This window comes from Equus caballus, chromosome 1, assembly GCF_041296265.1.
Source record: "Equus caballus isolate H_3958 breed thoroughbred chromosome 1, TB-T2T, whole genome shotgun sequence".
NCBI lineage: Eukaryota > Metazoa > Chordata > Mammalia > Perissodactyla > Equidae > Equus > Equus caballus.
The window spans coordinates 121,816,420-121,829,104 of NC_091684.1; the positions used below are offsets into that span (position 1 = coordinate 121,816,420).

The 12,685-nt window shown below is 38.5% G+C and overlaps 1 long non-coding RNA gene across 7 annotated transcripts in view; it reads right to left on the bottom strand.

Annotated features, from left to right (window-relative positions):
* The window catches only part of LOC106782165 (uncharacterized), a 160,929-nt gene that overhangs the window by 38,062 nt on the left and 110,182 nt on the right, over positions 1-12,685 (bottom strand). For 2 of the 7 annotated variants that reach the window (XR_011439314.1, XR_011439301.1), the window contains exons 5-6: positions 1,459-1,567; positions 186-405 (exon numbers count right to left, since the gene is read on the bottom strand). The exons of the other annotated variants lie outside the window; for them this stretch is intronic. This is a non-coding gene — a long non-coding RNA (uncharacterized lncRNA). The remainder of the gene's footprint in view (positions 1-185; positions 406-1,458; positions 1,568-12,685) is intronic. 7 annotated transcript variants of the gene reach the window in all.

The following is a 12,685-nucleotide window of genomic DNA, read 5'->3' on the forward strand; positions in this document are numbered from 1 at the left end:
AGGCATTATGCCTCTTTCAGGATGTAGGAAAGGCCGGATGAAACCACCTATTCCTTACCTAGCAATTGATATCTGGACTCCAATTGATATGTGCTCCAAACCTTGGACCCCTAGAAATTTTTCTAGGCAGAAGACCATTGAATATATTTGGATTTATTCTCCACCCTCACACACCAGTATCTTACCAACAAGTGTACAGTAGTTGTTATTTCTGCTTACTGGGTCCATTCAGCACAATTTCATTAACATAATGGGTCAATATGATATCCTTTGAAAGGGAATGTTGATCAAGATCCCCGCACACCAAATGTAATTTAGGGCTGGAGAGTTGATGTACTTCAGAGGTAAGACAGTGAAGATGTATTGCTGGCCTTGCCACCTTAAACAAAACTGTTTCTGATGGGTCTATGAACAAGAATGGGGAAAAAGGCACATGTCAGATCAATAACTGCTTATGAACCAGCAGGAGATGTGTTAATTTGCTCACAACGAAACCATATGTGGCACAAGAGCTGCAGTTAGTGTCAAAATTTATTAAGATTTCCTTAATCCACTGTTATTCTCCAAGAGCCATCTGCTCTGTGTAGGCCAAATGGAAGAGTTTGGCAGGATGTGATGGGAATCACCACCCCTACATCTTTCAGTTTCTCAGTGGTGGCATGAGTCTCTGCAATTCCTCTAGAAATGTGGTATTGGTTTTGATTTACTATTTTACTAGGCAGAGACATTCAAATGGTTCCCATATAGCTTTACCCACCATTTATAGCCATCACTCTTCAGACTGAAAAACAGTGAAGGAATTCTGTTAAGTATCTCTATTCCAATAATGCATACTAGATGTTGGAAATAACCACAGGATACGTTAGGGTAAACTATGGACCCACTGTGAGATGAACCTGAGATAAAACTCTACTGAATACATAACTCCCATTAGCTCTTTCTCTGACTGGAATGCATAGAGTTTTTTTGGATCTCCTGGAAACAATGCCAGTTCAGAGCCAGTGTCCAAGTAGTTCCTGAGATATCTGATTATATTCTTTCCCCCAATGCACAGTTACGCTAGTAAAAGACCATAGATCCCTTTGGGGAAAGCTGGCAGCACGATTAACAGTAAATTTTTGTTTCTGTAAGAAGGCTCTTCCTCAAGCTGACATGGTCTTCCCTTCATTCAAGGGATTCCGGGTCACTAAATGGCTCAAGTTGGGGGATTGATTGAGTGGCTGTGACTCTCTTTTTTTCTCAGGTCTGGGAATTAATTGAGGGGCTGTGTATCTGTTTTTATAATTCAAGTTGAGTTTGATTTACTTGATCTGGAAAATACAGAGCATGCACGATGTTATTAGGCTATTTTTCATTTCTAGGAATACCATGATTAACTATTCAGCTTTCAGTCTGTGCCAGTGAAAATGTTCTGACTGCTGTTTTGTGTCTGCTGTCCTTTTCAGTAACTTTGCGCACCTGGCCTTTGAAGTTTGAGTGATGCCACTTGGCCACTGCCATTCTGGGATCCAATTACTCCCACTGCACTGACTTTCCATTTGAGTGGCTGTGGTTCCCACTGTAAGACCTGGTCTCAAGAAAAGAGAAATCACAAAGCTCATCAATGATGTTTGGGCTTCATTCTAAAATTTATTTCTCTAATTATATCTCTGGTATGTCTTCTGCCCCCTCTTAGTGTGGATGAATAGGTCTTCTACTACAAATCTACTCTAACATTTCAATCTCCCTAAGATTTTGAATACTTCCCTCTAAATTAAACCAAGGGAGATTAAGCATTTTCATTTCACTCACTGTGATCTATCTTTTGATCGATGTTTTGGTCAGCAAATCCAACAAACTGTTATAACCCTTTCCAAAAGAAGAACTTCACGTTAAATGCATAATCTCTACTTAGTTGGACCGTATAAATAAATTGAGCTGATCCAAGTTGATTCCTTCCACCATTATCAAACACACTGAACAAATATTTCCACACATACTCCCCAGATTTGTGCTAATAAAATTAGAAAATTTAAGTAGTTCATTTGATTTAGTGCACCTCCTCATGGGTCACACATTGTACTTCACATTTAGTAGCCTGCTGAAACTTGAACCTAGTCGTAGGTGATCACTGACTCAGGGGAGTGACTTGCAATTATTATTTTCTCAAGTAACACAGGATTAATGCCCTCAAACAGAGGTATAATGATGATACCATGTGGATTGGAAGGCTGCTACCACTCGGGATGGGGATGCCACTGCCAGTGGAGGTCATTTCCACTGGGTGTTGGAAGACCACTTACACTGGCAAAGACAACTCATCACAATTTAGCAGCTCTGTGTCCCCAGATTATTGAGATCTTCCCACATCTCAAACCAAGACACAAAATGCACTCTTCAGCAAGCAATGCTCTGCCTTTAACAGTAGACACCCAAGGATTTTGGGAGTCAACTTGCTAAAATTTATCTAATCAAAGTTTGAACCTGAGATAAAACTCTCTCTCAGGGCACACTTTGAAGTTCTTAGGGTACTGATGTAATGCTTGACCTGAGATTTCAAATCCCTGAGATCATCCTTTTCTTTCACCACTTTGTCCAGGAACAATAGGAGGAACTAACCAATATCATTATATTCCTTAGTTTTCTAAAAATATTCTAACATGTGATACAGAGAGTTACTTTGCTCCTTATTTCTTATAAGTGATTGATTAGGAATATGCAATGCAGATATTTTGCATATCTCTATGAGCAGTTCACACTATAGACAAACAGTGCTCTGATTATTACTGGAAATACAGTCATTAGTGTATTTAAATTTTATCAAATTATAGACACAATTCCAGAAACCCCATGACCAATTCGTAAAGCCTATATTTAGAATTCTGTTCTGTAGAACCACTATCCATTCCAAAATCTATATTAGTCAGTATAAATAGAAAAGCAGAACTTACAAAAAATAAATAGATAGATATGTAGGTATATATAAGAAAACATTTATCATAGAAACATATTACGGAGGACAGAAGTCTCATAAAATGCCATCTTCTCAATGTAGAACAAGAAAAGACAGTGGTATAATTAAGTCTGAGTCCAATGGCCTGAGAACCAGGCAAGCTAACGTATAACTACTAGTCTCATGCCAAAGACCTGAGAACTAGGGGGTAGTTAGTATAAGTCTCAAAGGCCCAAAACCCAGGAACTCTGACGTCTAAACACAGGAAAAGATGGACATCCATGCTCTAGGAAAGGAGAAGAAATTTGCCCTTCCTGGGGCTAGCCCATGTCTGAGTGGTTAATTTCTCGTGCTCCGCTTCAACAGCCCAGGGTTTCTCTGGTTTGGACCCTGGGCACGGACACAGCACCGCTCATCAGGCCATGCTGAGGTGCAGGCCACGTAGCACAACCAGAGGAACATACTGCTAGAATATACAATTAGGTACTGGGGGCTTTGGGGAGAAGAAGAAAAAAATTATTGGCAACAGCTGTTAGCTCTGATGCCAATCTTAATTTTAAAAAAAGGAAATTTGCCCTTCCTTTCCCTTTTTGTTGTATTGTGGCCCTTTATTCCAACTGGATGATGCTCTACCACAGTGGTAAGAGCAAATCTCTTTACTCAGTCTACTTAATCAAATGCTAATCCATTCTGAAAACCCTCACAGACACAATTAGAAATAAAACTTTACCAACTATCTGTAAATTTCTTAACTCAGTCTAGTTGAAACAAAATTAACCACCACAGGTCCATCCCTTATGACCTTGCCACCTATACACATCACTTTAAACCATATTCATCTTTAACTAAAGATAATAATGAGGTCACAATTCTACTTAACATGATAGAAGTGTGCTGCATACTGCCAAAAACACACTAACCTCTACCCCAAAAAAGGAGTTAAAATCCTTCGGTGATGTTTATCCTTCTCCTACATATCCTGTAAAAATTAGTATGACATAAAAGTAATAATCTTTAGATAGCATTTTATAAAGTTAATACATCTCTTGTTACATGATAGCGAAATAAAAGAAGCTAGGAAACAAAGACATGAGCTTAATATCAATATATATAAACACAAATCTATTCATGAGAAAATGAGTGAATACTCATAACAATTACAGTCCTCCTTTCTGTAACTTATTATGTCATAGTAGGTGGTATTTATAAGTAGCTTATTCTACTGCTCTAATGTATTCCCTTTGCATCATCAAGCACCCCAACTGCTTGTGATTCTTCACCTGGTGGAGTGACCCAAATCTTCTTTCCCAAAAAGTCTGGGCCATTACTAGTCCTGTTAGAATTTGGTTGTTACAATTTTTCATTGACCAAAATCATAGGGCATGGTAATACTAAGAGACACCCTAAGGGATATTTTGTATTCCAGACATACTATCCGTACCTCTATTGTAAAGTTTTCCAGTTTTCCTTTGGTAGTGACACAGCTTCCTTCTTTCACCAAATTGTAGTCAAATTCCTGAAGCTTCTTCTAAGATCATCTGAATACTTTCTTGCAAAATTGCTTGCACGAACCCTGTTAAATCAGTCTAAGAATGGCCTCTAATCCTCAAGGTCTAATCACCCTTGATACTCAATCAAGATTCTCATCCTCCACCATCCACAGGTGATGTCCTTTCAATCTAGCCTATCCTCAGCAAGAACCCTGTTAAGTCATTTTTCCAGAATCCCCCTGAACCATGATGTTTCCTCATAGTTAATTTTCATCCACTATATGCCACCTGGTTCCCTGATGATAAATTTCCATTTTCCAAAGTTCTTTTGGCGATTGAGCTTGTTCCTATATTCTTTTTTCCCCTTATTTCAACAGTCCTGAATAAAATCTGTGTTCCCTCTTTAAAGTGGTAGTTTTTCTTTAATAGTTACAATGACAATTTGGATAGATTAAATTCATCATTGGAGTTCTGGACCACTCCCCCAGAACTCTAAGTGTGCATCTTTGAAGACTTTGTCTTCACGTCTGACTGACTGATCAGGGATAATTTGATGAATCCAACCCCTAAATCATTGGTCCAGACAATTGTCCCCTGAAGCTGGTAGGAACAGATTTTGATTCATAAGATTTGGTGTATACTGTATGGCTTAGTTATAGCCCATATTGAACAGAAGAGGGTTAGAGTCTTAGTTTTTTCTCTATTTAACCATGTTGGAGAACAAGCTGTGTTAAAGTCCCAAGTTTCTCTGTAGCTAGGTCTATAGTACCACCTGTTAACAATATGGAAGTCTTGGTGGAATGAAACCCCTTTGTTGAATCCCTGCTGACTGTATGCTCTGCCAACTCTGTCTACTTCCTTTCTTCTTCTCAGGATTTTACTAACGATAATTTAAAACATCAATGGACTCTTTGGGAAACTTATGATCTCTCCAATGACTCTTCTAAAATCTCTTGCTTTCCATCATCTCTGCTCCTCCTTCCTCATTTTAGTGATTTGGATATTCCCTCCAGTTCCCTTAATCCTTTGATATGGTTTCCTTCAAACCTATACCTCCACCAACCCTCTGTCCACCAGTCAGACTATCCCTTCCCATCTCAGCACCTCAGGTACTACAGTCACTTGAACTTTAGGCCCCCTAATGCTCTATTAGGGACTCTAAAGAGACTAAGAGATCCCCCAAATCCACCACCTAAGCCTGAAAAGAGAAAAAGTCGTATTTGGAAACAGAAATGGATAATTCCTTTCCTCTGATGGGTTTTGGAGTTATCCAGACAGAGCTAGATGTCTCCTCAGTCACTGGCCTAATATTTACTCCACGGCATCCATCAGATTCTGTGTCAGGACAAAAGACAATCTCTTAACAGTTACCTCCACAAAGATGGGTAAACATATAACCTTACTTGCCCATTTGCCAGAAACATAATTTAAATAAAATTATAAACTGGAGATAAACTAGTGAGATTATTTTGCTATCTCTTACTGATTCATGGCTAACATTTTAGAAAGAATGCTATAAGATCTCCTTTTGTGGGGCTGGTCCCATGGCCAAGTGATTAAGTTCATGCGCTCTGCTTCAGTGGCCCAGGGTTTTGCCACTTCAGATCCTGGGTGCAGACATGGCACCACTCATCAAGCCATGCTGAGGCAGGATCCCACATGCCACAACTAGAAGGACTCACAGCTAAAAATACACAACTATGTACTGGGGAGCTTTGGGCAGAAAACGGAAAAATAAAATTTTTAAAAAAAAAGATCTCCTTTTGTCTCTGTCTGTAAGTTTATGTATGTATGTATGTTTTGTATATATGGCATTTTCTACTTCTGAATTATATTACTAAATTAATTTATAAAATCTCTTAAAGGAGTTCTATTAAAAAATCCTTAGAAATAAATAAGCATTTCTATAAATTAAGTATTCCTTAAACTCAGAATATAGAAACAAATCCAATCTTTTCAAAGTTTTCTTTATCTAGGATAATCTTTCATAAATAAAGCTAATTTTAAAACCTGATGGTAAGGGCCCAGCCCCATGGCTGAGCAGTTCAGTTTGCGTGCTCTGCTTCACTGGCCCGGGGTTTCGCTGGTTCAAATTTTGGGTGTGGACCTAGCACCGCACGACAAGCCATGCTGAGGTGGCATCCCACATAGCAGAACCAGAAGGACCTACAACCAGAATATACAAATATGTATTGAGGGGCTGCTTTGGGAAGAAGAAGAAGAAGAAGGGGAAAAAAAGAAGACTGATTTTAGCTCAGGTGCCAATCTTAAAAAAAAAAAAAACTGTTGGTAAAATAAAAATAAGCATGTCCTTAGACTTGTTAGAATTTAATATAATTCACACATAAAATTTCTTTCTACCTAGGTACAATACTTAAAGAAGCTTATGTTACCTCTACTAAATGTTTAAATTGTAAAACTATAAATTCAACTAAAAAAATACACATTAAAAATTAGTTGCTTGAGGCACTCCAAGCACAGTAGTAAATTAAAGAGAGAAAAAAAGAAGGGAGGGCATATGCTTTTTTAGATTCTTGGTTTCTGAGATTTTATTGACATTTGCATAATTTCTTAAGAAGAAAAATAACTTAGAATGATGGCTACACTTGTTTGTTCAGCTCATGGTTTTTATAATTAGTTCAAACATAGTTGTTAAGCCAAGAGTATAAAGATAGATGTAAGTGGGATAGCAGTTATAAATTTTCAACAATAATGCTTAATAGTATGTCTACTTAAAAATAGTTCCGCAAATTATTTTAGAAGCTTGAAACCTTAAAGCTATGCTAAGGAAAGACAAATAATGGATATTTATTGAATATATAGATCTTTTCCAAATAATCAAAAATATTGAAATATTAATTGCTGAACAAAAGTGTGTCTACTTTTGGCATCTTGTTTGTATATGGTAGAGAAACAAATATATCATGGTCTCAAAAAACATGAGATTTGTAGTATAAAAAGACATATGAGTCTAGAAAATTATTAAATTATTATGTATTCATTATTTGCTACAGGATGATAGTTTGAAACAGTTAAAAATTAGTAGGTCTTCAATGACAAATCTGCTCTAACATTCCAATCTCCCTAAAATTTGAATCCCTTCCTCTACATTAAGCCAAGGGAAATCTGGTAGAATAGACTCATTATCCATGGTTTCACTTTCTGTGGTTTCAGTTACTCACAGTCAACTATGGTCTGAAAATATTAAATGGAAAATTCCAGAAATAAGCAATTTATAAGTTTCAAATTGAGTGCCATTCTGAGTGGTGTGACAAAATCTCACATAGTTCCATTCGGTCCTGCCTGGAATGTGAATCATCCCTTTGTCCAGCGTATCCTCACTGTATATGCTACCCACCCATTAGTCACTTAGTAGTTGTCTTGATTATCAGATCAGCTATGGTGGTATCACAGTGCTTGTGCTCAAGTAACCATTATTTTACTTAATAGAGGCCCCAAAGTGCAAGAGTAGTGATGATAGCAATTCAGATATTCTCTTATTGTGCTAAATTTATGTTATACATTATCACAGGCATGTATATATAGGAAAAAATGAAGTATATATAGGGTTCAGTACTATCCATAGTTTTAGGCATCCACTAGGGGTAGATTGTATCCCCTGGGAATAAGGCGGGGGACTACTGTATTGCCATTTGGCTCATGATGGGCTATCTTTTGATCCATTTACAGCCAACCAACTCAACAAACTGAGAGAGCCTCCAACTACCCATGCTACAACATTAAATGCAGAATCTCTGCTTAGTGGGCACATATCAATGAATTCAACCTAATCCAAATTTAAACTACTTACACCATTATCCCACATGCTTAATATCCATTTCTACACATATTACTTGGATCTCTCCTTGTATAATTTAGACAACTCAAGTAGTTCTTTAGGGCTATACACCACCTCCTCATTAGTCACAATTCCTACCACACATTTAGACACTTGCTATGACTTGAGTTTAGTTATAGGTGGCAACTGCTTCAGGGGAGGCAATTTCCATTTCCTTAGGAAATTCAGGATTGATACCCTCAAGGAGGTGGAAATGTTGATAACTCTGTGGGTTCAGAAGCTGCTACTACTTAGGGTGGGGATGCAATGCTGCTAGGGATTTGGAGACCACTTCCACTGGCAAAGAAGCCTCATCATATTTAAGGGGCCTGATGACCTCAGTTTTAACAATGTAATCCCACATAAACCCATCTCACAGTATAGAAACCCTTTCTTTGTAAGGCAATGTTACACTTTAACAGTTAAATACCATAGGATCCTTGGAGTTCAACTTGCATTGAATTTTTCCACAGTTTGAATTTCAGCCCAGACAGGTGAAATCTTTCCTTCAGGGCAGAACTGAAAGCTTTTAGCTCATTTATACAATAGTTGAGCTTAGAATTTGAATCCCAGAGCTCACCCTTTGCTCTACCACTTTATCCAGCAACATGAGGAGGAACCAACCAACATCATTATAAGTATATTTCTTAATATTCCAAAAATGCACAAAAGTATCACATACAGAGTTACTTAGCTCTCTGCCTCTAATAAGTGCTTAATTTGGAATATCCAATGCAGATATCTTATGTATCTCTAAAAACAGCTCTCAACATAAACTAGAAATAGAGGCATTAGCGTCTTTTAATCTGCTAAGATTACAGAGCCGATTCTAGGAACCCGAGAAGAAATAGAGAAAGCATTTTTAAAATTCTGTTCAAGCAGAACTTTTCTCAGTACCAAAATCTAAGTCAGAATACTCTAGAAAAACAGAACCAATAGGATAAATATAGATATACAGATAGATGATAGATGGATAGATAGATGATAGATAGATAAGAGGAGATTTATTACGGTAATGGCTCAGGCATTAATGGGGACCAAGAAGACTCACAAACTGCCTTCTGCAACCTGTAGAACCAGGAAGCTGGTGGAATAATTCAGCTGAGATCTGAATGTCTGAGAACCGTGGAGCCCATGCTGTAACTCTTAGTTTCAACCAAAGGTCTGAGAACCCAGGGCACATGGTGAAAGTCCCAGAATCCAAAGGCCCAACCACCAGGAGCTCTGATGTCCAAGGGCAAGGAAAGATGGACATCCAATGCAGGAAAAGAGATATGTATTTGCCCTTCTTTGCTTTTTTGTTTTATTCAGGGCCTCTATTTGGATTGGATGATGTATGACTACATGCTAAGGGAAGATCTCTTTACTCAGTCTACTGACTCAAATTCCAATCTCTTCTAGAAAAATCCTCACAGACTCACCCAGAAAAAATGTTTTACTGGCTATCTGGACTTCCCTTAGACCAGTTAAGTTGACACATTAAATTAGCCACTACAAGTCCATCCTTTGTCAACTCGATACTTATACTCATCATCTTAAACCGTATTAATCTCCAAATACAGACAATAATAACATCATAATTCTGTCTAACATTATAAAACTTTGCTGCAAACACCCAAAAACACCCTAATTATTTCACCAGAAGAGGATTTAACATCCTTGAGTAATGTTTACTCTTTGGTTAACAAATAATAGGACATAAAGTTAACAATACTTAAACACTATGATGTATAGTCAATATATGTTGTTACCTCATATGGCAATAAGAGAGGATATAAAACAATGATATCTGCTTAATGTATGTATGCATATATATATACACACAAAAAGATAGTCATAAAATAAGGATAAAATACTCATGACAAGGTCTTTATTTCTGTAATGGGTCACATGGTCAAAGCTGGTATTTACAACCATCGTCTTCTGCCACACTCTGTATTCCCTTTGCCTCAGTGACAACCTCTTCTGGTTATGGTTTTTTCTGACTGGGGGACCCAAACCTAGATTCCTGAAGGGTCTGGGCCATTACTAGTGTTGTTTCAATTGGGTTGTTGTAGTTTTCCACTGACTTTAATCACAGAGCATTATAATACTAAGAGACAATATCACTCATGTTGTGATATCCTGTATTCCAGACATACTCTTTATTACCTCTATTGTGGAGTAGCAGTTCAATTTCGCCTTGGTGGTGACAAATGCTGCTAAACAGGTAATGTTAACTTGTCCCATTTAGGGGTCATACAATTCAAATAAATATAAAGTGGATATAAACCAGTGAGATTGTATTACTGTGTTTTACTGTCTCGTGGCCAAAATAGAATGAAAGCTATAAGTTGTCTGTTTACATATGTCTGTATGTTTATGTATATATGTAAGTATTCATGTATGTTATATATATGTGGCATTTTTCTACCTCTGGATGGTATTACAAAATTAATTTTAAAAATCATTCAATGGAGTTGTCTTCAAATTAGCTTAAAAAAATGAATGCTTTTACAAATTAAGCATTCCTAATACACTCAGCAATACAGAAAAAAATCCATGTTTTTATAAGTTAACTTGATCTGGAACTATTTTTGTGAAATAAAGCTAGTTTTTTTTAAATCATGGGTAAACTAAACAGGTATGTCCTCAGAGTTGTTAGCATTAAATATAATGCAGACGTACAATTATTCTTTTACCTAGGTTTGTAACTGTGGCCCTCTAGGACCAGCTCAACTGACCCCATCACTTATTATCACTGGCTAGCTGCTCCAAGGAACTCAAGGGGCAGGGGGGTGGGTTGGAAGCATTTAACTGTTTTTCCAAATTGTTCTTTTTCCTTTAGTTATGTTAAGGAGATGCAATCACCAAACTCCTTGAACCAGAACAAGCCTCACCACAAGAGCTATGCCCATGACCTTTGCCTTATTTTTAACGCTAAGCTCTCTCCTGGAGGAGCTTAGTCCTTATTGCTATAACATGCAGTGTATGCGGAAGCATGTTTTCTAACCGAGCCCACACAAGCAAATACCCACTTCTCCCTTTTGAATATTCATTCTCCATCCAAAATATAGGTCCTGGCTTCCCTCTGTTTGGGGGTGTCATGACTTTGGAAATGATTCCTCATTGTCTCCTATTTGTCACAAATATACTTTACTTTGTGAGACAACTACTTCTGGTGTACAGTTTCACCAGAAGGGAACCCACTTCAGTTTTGGTAACAAATTGGCACCCAACGTGGGGCTTACCTCTTCAGAGTGCTTGTGCCACCAGCTTGACATCACTTCCTCATCAGGAGACCCAGCGGCCACACTGAGCACTTTGCTCAGAGGGTCTCTCAATGGAGGTGTGTGATGCCAACCCCATAGCATGGCTATAGGAGTTATTTCTGTAAGTTGTCTCATAAAGTCTGCCTGTTAGGGCCTGGCTTCAGGGCTCAAGTCCCCATCCAGGGGTAGCCTGACTCAAGGGAGTGATTGCACAGCCTGGCCACTCTGAAAGGGCTGATGCTCAGCTCTGGGAAAATGGGAGCAATCACTCCCATTTCTGGGATCAGTGAGGGGCTCGAGTCCCCTCTAGAAATGGAGTCTCCTCTGGTGTGTTGAGGCGGGGGTTAAAGGCCACCGCTGAAGTCACTCAGTCTGTCTTTGAATTGTGCCTGTGATCAGAGGAGGGGTACCCTTAGAGGGGGTCAAGCCCCTTCTGGAGTTGCTGAGTCTGTTTCTGCTTGTTTTTGTCAAGGATGCTCAACATTAACATTTTTGTCAGGGACACTAGACATCAATATTGTTTTTCCACAGTCTGGTTTTTCTGAACTCCTAGGTTTCCTTTTTTTTCCTTGCCCTCCCTATCAGTGGTCCCTGGGTCCACCAGTTTTTATTTTCCCTTTAAAGATTTAGTTACTCAGCCTGGGTCTAGTTTCAGGCTATTAGGTGCTAAATCTCCTCTGGGCACAGCCTTATGGCATCTGTGTCACCACTAACCATTAAAAGTTGCTCCTGGGAGGTTGGAAACAGACCATAAGAAAAGAGGCTAGAATATAGGGGGAGCAAGCTCCATGACAGAGGAAAGCCCTTTGTGCTGCATCTTCCAGGACTGGAAGGCATTCAGGTATTCCCCATTGACCTGAGGGCAGATGATCTTTTTACATAACACAGCCTGGCCACAATGTTCACTGGAAGATGGGGAAAGAGGGCAAGAAAATGGGACCCTAAATGTTAAAATCATATTACAATCAGATGTATTTTGTGAAAGAACCAAGAAATGGGAAGAAATTTCCTGTCTGGTGCTTCATGGCACTATGTCTAAGTGAAGGGTTAAAGTTTGAATCTAAGACTTCAAAAATACTTCCCATAAAACAATATCTGATGAGGAGGACCTGCTCCTCCAAATCAGAAACATGGGACAAAGAAAGCCTACCTCAGTCCACCTCGTTCACATACT